A 6689-nucleotide genomic window follows, 5' to 3' on the forward strand; every position below is an offset into this window, starting at 1 on the left:
CTTTTCTGAATGTGTGATATATTATATACAGACTACTGGCGTATCATGTATAGTGTTTGATATTTGGATATTAAATGTCTCTTTATAAAATCTTAAAAAAAATGTAGTTGGATGATATATTGTTTTATGATATTGATGAAGCTTGTATGTTTTGACTGTTTAAGGATTTTAGAGAATTGACAGAAGTTCATTTTCATGATATCCCTGCAACAATTCATGAAATATATCCGTCCCATCTACATCCTGAAGATTGATTATAAGTTTTATTTTAGAAGTTTTGACAGAAAAAATATCAGTGGAAAGGTTTTTGTTCCTATGTTCATGTTACAACTAGGTCTGTATATATACTAATCAAAGGAATTACAAGGACGCTTGACTTATTTCCCTTATTACATATATTGGTCATGTTTAGAAGTTGATATTATTTAAAATTCTTCCAATTTTCGTTCTATTTCGTAATGTTCTTGTCCAAAACAATACCACAATCAAATACTTGTAATTATAGGGTTTCCTTGGAATTACAATAAAAACAGTTGTACTGTGAAACATGCTTAGGGTTCCAGGTATTGCAAAGGAATATCTTCTGTTTTACCTATTTTTGAGTTTGGTATGATATGAGAGATTTCTTAACTGAAATTAATAAATATGATCAGTTAAATCTCTCTCTCTCTGCCAACTCTTTCAAAACTGGTGTATTGATATGATTAAATTCGCTATGCTGGGAACATTTATTTTCTGCCATCCAAATTTGTATAATATTTCATGATAGACATTTTGAACATGAAAACGATTTCAGTATGAACAATAAACATATCAAGTTCTGTGCCTGATTAATTTCCATTTGTAGGGGGTGGGGGGGATATAAGGTATATCTATATCAGCCACCACTTGCTATGTTTTTATCTTTCAAGAGAGGTTAAATCAAATATTTGACTTGAAGTTTCCATTACCCAGTGTTGACGCCATCTAACTTATGCTTTACATCAAAACTTGTGCATGTGTTGCTTACAATACACCGCATGACTATACACATGCTCAATCTATCAAAACATGATGTCTCAAAGATCGCAAGCACTATAGGTGATGGGATTGGTCTGTTAAGTTGATGTGCAATCTTCATCTTATCTAGCTCTACATTTATCATCTGAATATTTTTTCCTCGTAAGCCGAGATTTGGTCTGAAATTATTTCTACATCAAGGATGAAATCTTCTGTTTAAGGAAATGTTAGAGTTTTTGTTGTCATCCTTTGATAGTATTGTAGAAGCGTGTGGTTTGTGTTGTAGAACTCTGTTGTAGCTATAGGTACGTGTCAGAAGTATATCTGAAGGCTATTATAGCAAGACATTTTTTTATAAATAATAGCAAGATATTTCTTTAAAATGTATTGCTTCGTAATATCAAAATGGCAAAATGACAGATGTTGTGTCATGTTAGAGGTACAATATATATAGAATTTATATGAAACATATGGTTATTTTTAAGTAAATCCTGGGCCGGCTCCATTCTCCACTGTAGGGCTATTGTCTTGTTTTTTTATTTATGACTGTTTTGTAAACAAAAGTTTCTCATATTATATTTTCATATTTTATTAGAATGCAACTTATGTTCTGGACAAAATGTACGGCCTTGTCTGTAATTTGGACTAACTACAGTTTTGTTACCTAGACTGTTTGTTTAGGACATCCGAGCCAAACGCTCAATTGACCTATTGCCGTCATTGTCCGTCATGCTTAACTTGGACTGAAATACTACTAAAGGGTACTGACATTTTACTGAGAACATGTTTCAGGCCAATTGGCAATCCAATAATTTCACACAACAACCTCCATTTTTAAGCTATTTCAACCTTGAACACAATTTCTGATGAGCAAATTTAACTGAGACTTGTTAAGAATGATTCAAAGGTTCTTGACACTAAGGTGCTGTTATTTTCAGGGACTTCTTAAATCCAACGTGGCCACCTTGACCACCATTTTAAACACTAATCGGCTGATTTAACTGAAATTGGTTAGAATGGTTTTCTTTTGGTCCTGAGAAAGTGTTAAATTTTGGTTTGCCAAGAAAGAAATACAGATGTAATTTTGAAAAAAACGATTTCAAACTTAAGTTCGAATTAAAATGGGCAGATTTAGCGAAGAGCTCCTATTTGAAGGCAATGGACCACTCTGGGAGTACCACTCTGGGAGTACAACTCTGGGAGTACCACTCTAGGAGTACCACTCTGGGAGTACCACTATTGGAGTACCACTCGGAGTACCACTCTAGGAGTACCACTCTGGGAGTTCTACTCTGGGAGTACCACTCTGGGAGTACCACTCGGAGTACCACTCTGGGAGTACATCTCTAGGAGTACCCAGAGTACAACTCTGGTAGTACCACTCTGGTAGTACAACTCTGGGAGTACAACTCTGGGAATACCACTCTTGGAGTACCACTCTAGGAGTAAAACTCTGGGAGTACCACTCTGGCAGTACAACTAGGGAGTACCACTCTTGGAGTACCACTCTGGGAGTACCACTCTAGGAGTACAACTCTGGTAGTACCACTCTAGGAGTACCACTCTGGTAGTACCACTCTAGGAGAACCACTCTGGGAGTACCACTCTGGGAGTACCACTCTGGGAGTACAACTCTAGGAGTACAACTAGGGAGTACCACTCTGGGAGTACAACTCTGGGAGTATCAATCTGGGAGTACCACTCTGGGAGTACAACTCTGGGAGTACCACTCTGGGAGTACCACTCTGGGAGTACAACTCTGGGAGTACCACTCTGGGAGTTCTACTCTGGGAGTACCACTCCGGGAGTACCACTCTGGGAGTACCACTCTAGGAGTACCCAGAGTACAACTCTGGGAGTACCACTCTGGTAGTCAACTCTGGGAGTAAAACTCTGGGAATACCACTCTGGCAGTACAACTAGGGAGTACCACTCTTGGAGTACCACTCTGGGAGTACCACTCTGGGAGTACAACTCTGGTAGTACCACTCTAGGTGTACCACTCTGGTAGTACCACTCTAGGAGTACCACTCTGGGAGTACCACTCTGGGAGTACAACACTAGGAGTACAACTAGGGAGTACCACTATGGGAGTACAACTCTGGGAGTACCACTCTGGGAGTACCACTCTGGGAGTACAACTCTGGGAGTACCACTCTGGGAGTACCACTCTGGGAGTACCACTCTAGGAGTACCCAGAGTACAACTCTGGGAGTACCACTCTGGTAGTCAACTCTGGGAGTACAACTCTGGGAATACCACTCTTGGAGTACCAGTCTAGGAGTACCACTCTGGGAGTACAACTCTAGGAGTACAACTAGGGAGTACCACTTTGGGAGTACAACTCTGGGAATACCACTCTTGGAGTACCACTCTGGGAGTACAATTCTGGGAATACCACTCTTGGAGTACCACTCTAGGAGTACAACTCTGGGAGTACCACTCTGGGAGTTCTACTCTGGGAGTACAACTCTGGGAGTACCACTCTTGGATTACCACTCTAGGAGTACAACTCTGGGAGTACAATTCTGGGAATACCACTCTTGGAGTACCACTCTAGGAGTACAACTCTGGGAGTACCCCTCTAGGAGTACCACTCTAGGAGAACAACTCTGGGAGTACCATTCTGATTGCATTGTCCTACTATGGGGGAAGCTCTCCCCTTTGAGGGCAAATACTGTTAAATTTCTATTGCATAATTTAAAGTGTTGTATAAGTAGTAATTATGGTCATGTTATTAGTTATTTTCCCGTGTTTATTTTTCTATTTAATGGTATGAACTTGGGTCTGTCAACCAAATAACTTTCAAAAGTAGAAGTTGAAGTTACGTGTGTTACTGGTTAAATATAAGGTTTTACCTTGAAAATATACCAGTTAAATGTTATAAGGTTTTACTGTGAAAATATACCAGTTAAATGTTATAAGGTTTAAAGGGAAATTCAAGTTTGTGTTTTTCTTATGTGACACATAACACATTTTTGATAAGTATTTTCATGCTTCTCTGACCAGACAGTAGGGATTAGTGTAAAAATAACTATAGGTATCAACAATTGTGATGTCAGTGATGCTCAGACACTTTTTTTTTGTCATGGTGTGTTGTCTGAAATTTTTTGGAGGGAAATGGATTCACAGTGTGGACAGACACTATTTTGTTACAAAGAAAATTGAAAAAGATCAAATATTTTTCTATTTCTTGACAACTTTTGGGTTGAATATTTTTCATATTTCCACTCATGCTACAGATTCTTAAAACAAATAACAAAATATTCATTCCCTAATTAAATACAACTATAGGTATAGATACATTTATATTTTCTGTGAATTCTTAATTCTACTGTAGGTACTTTAGGTTTGCTGTAGGTACATACAGCTTACTATAGGTACCATGTTAATTCTACTGTAGGTACTTTAGGTCTGCTGTAGGTACATACAGTTTACTATTTAGGTCTGCTGTAGGTACATACAGCTTACTATAGGAACTATGTTAATTCTACTGTAGGTACTTAAGGTCTGTTGTAGGTACATACAGCTTACTATAGGAACTATGTTAATTCTACTGTAGGTACTTTAGGTCTGCTGTAGGTACATACAGTTTACTATTTAACACGGTGTCATGTCATCTCCAATGTTCATAGGTACCATGTCAATTCTACTGTAGGTACTTTTAGTCTGCTGTAGGTACTTTTAGTCTACGATATGTTATTTTCTGCTTAGTTATTTAGTTAGCTTTAGGTACTTAAATCATACTATAGGTATTATCCTATAGTTTGTATTTTCTGTATATTTACTTCATACCTTCATCTTCCTCTGAGATTTATGCTGGAATTTTTTTCTCTCAAAAGTCACCTAGTTTGGTGTCATTGTCAAACAATTAATAAAAGAAATAGAATGCCTCTCCCAGCCGTGGAGAACTTGTAAGCTTCAGGAGGAAACATGACTTTTTTTTTATAACAGTTAGGTATATTTATAATATAAAGTAACGATATTCTATGCGATACAATTACGTGCAATTAGTGTATTTATTGTGTGTTTGTGAGGAGAGTATTTTAAATGTGTTTTAAGTGTTACACAGGAGTTAATTTAGAAACTAGATTAATTTATATTGTAGATCAATTATAGGTTTTATTTATATGGCTGGCTGATGCTACACCATGTTATTTATGAGGATAAGGAAGTATAAATGTTGGTCTGTGGTTAAGCATACATTTTCAGTCTTGGTCTCTCCTGTTGATCAATTTTCTCATGTCTGATGACATCTCCATGGAATTATTAGAATATAATGTTATTTTCTGACTGGGAATGTGATGGTGTCATCCCCTGACAACACTGTGTCATGTCATCTCCAATGTTCATTTGGCTGTCGTACCCCGACAACACGGTGTCATGTCATCTCCAATGTTCATTTGGCTGTCGTACCCCGACACCACGGTGTCATGTCATCTCCAATGTTCATTTGGATGTCATGCACTGACATTTCTGTAAATGCATTTGTTTAGATGTCCTAATAACTTTGTACACATCACGTCCTGCCTAAATACCCCAGTGTGTGTGACAAATTAATGCCTAAATACCCCAGTGTGTGTGTGACAAGTCATGCTCATGTTGGTATTAACTTGCATACAATGTATGTCATTCCCAACACCCAGTAAATATTTTTCATTTCCATGACACTTAATTGGGTGTCATGTTCATATCCAATCTCTATTACTAGCGTGCCATGGTTGTCAGATTGGTACTGTATGACTACCGTTTAAACGGGACACTTAAGAACACAGCCTAGTGATTTTTCAATTCAGTTTTAATTGACCATTTATTTCACAGATATGAGTTTAGATTGGTTTTCACTTATGTGAAAACAGCTATTCATAATACAAATGTGTTTCCATGTTTTCCATGCATTTACTAAACAGATGTAGATTTGACCCTTAATGATAATTATGGGATATACAGTGTTTATAAGAAAAAGCTATGGCTGGTCACTGTCAGGCCTTTGTTACCCTTACCCAATCCAGTCACTGTCAGGCCTTTGATACCCTTACCCAATCCAGTCACTGTCAGGCCTTAGTTACCCTTACCCAATCCAGTTGACAGTTGAGTATTTGTATGATCATTCCACATGACCTTGGTATTGATTTCACATTAAACCTTGATTCCCCCTCCTGGCCCTCAGTCTCTCAACATTTCCCCCTCATTCATTATGTTTCTAAACAAGTGATTAAATACTCTACCACAGATAAATCATCAGATATCTTGCACTATTTAAACTGAATGATATCTCAGTTGTGATGCCACACAATTAATAGAGATACTGTATCTAGACATAAACATCATTTAGATATGGATTGTATAATAGGGATGCTAATTGTTTTGATCAATTTGAAATAAAATTATTCACTTTTGATTTTGAAGATTGTTATTACTGCTATCAGGATTATGCTATGAAGTGCTAACTTTATAGAGCAGACAGCCATCTTCTACACAACACATGTATTTACATAAACACCAATGTATCTTTTCCACAACACACATTTACGGAAATACCTATTTATCTTCTACACAACACGTCTACATAAACACCTACGTATCTTCTACACAACACAAGTGTCTATGTAAACACCTACTTATCTTCTAAACAACAAGTGTCAATGTAAACACCTACCTATCTTCTACACAACACAAGTGTCTATGTA

The sequence above is a fragment of the Mizuhopecten yessoensis genome, unplaced genomic scaffold (assembly GCF_002113885.1).
Source record: "Mizuhopecten yessoensis strain PY_sf001 unplaced genomic scaffold, ASM211388v2 scaffold10649, whole genome shotgun sequence".
NCBI classification, from domain to species: Eukaryota; Metazoa; Mollusca; class Bivalvia; order Pectinida; family Pectinidae; genus Mizuhopecten; species Mizuhopecten yessoensis.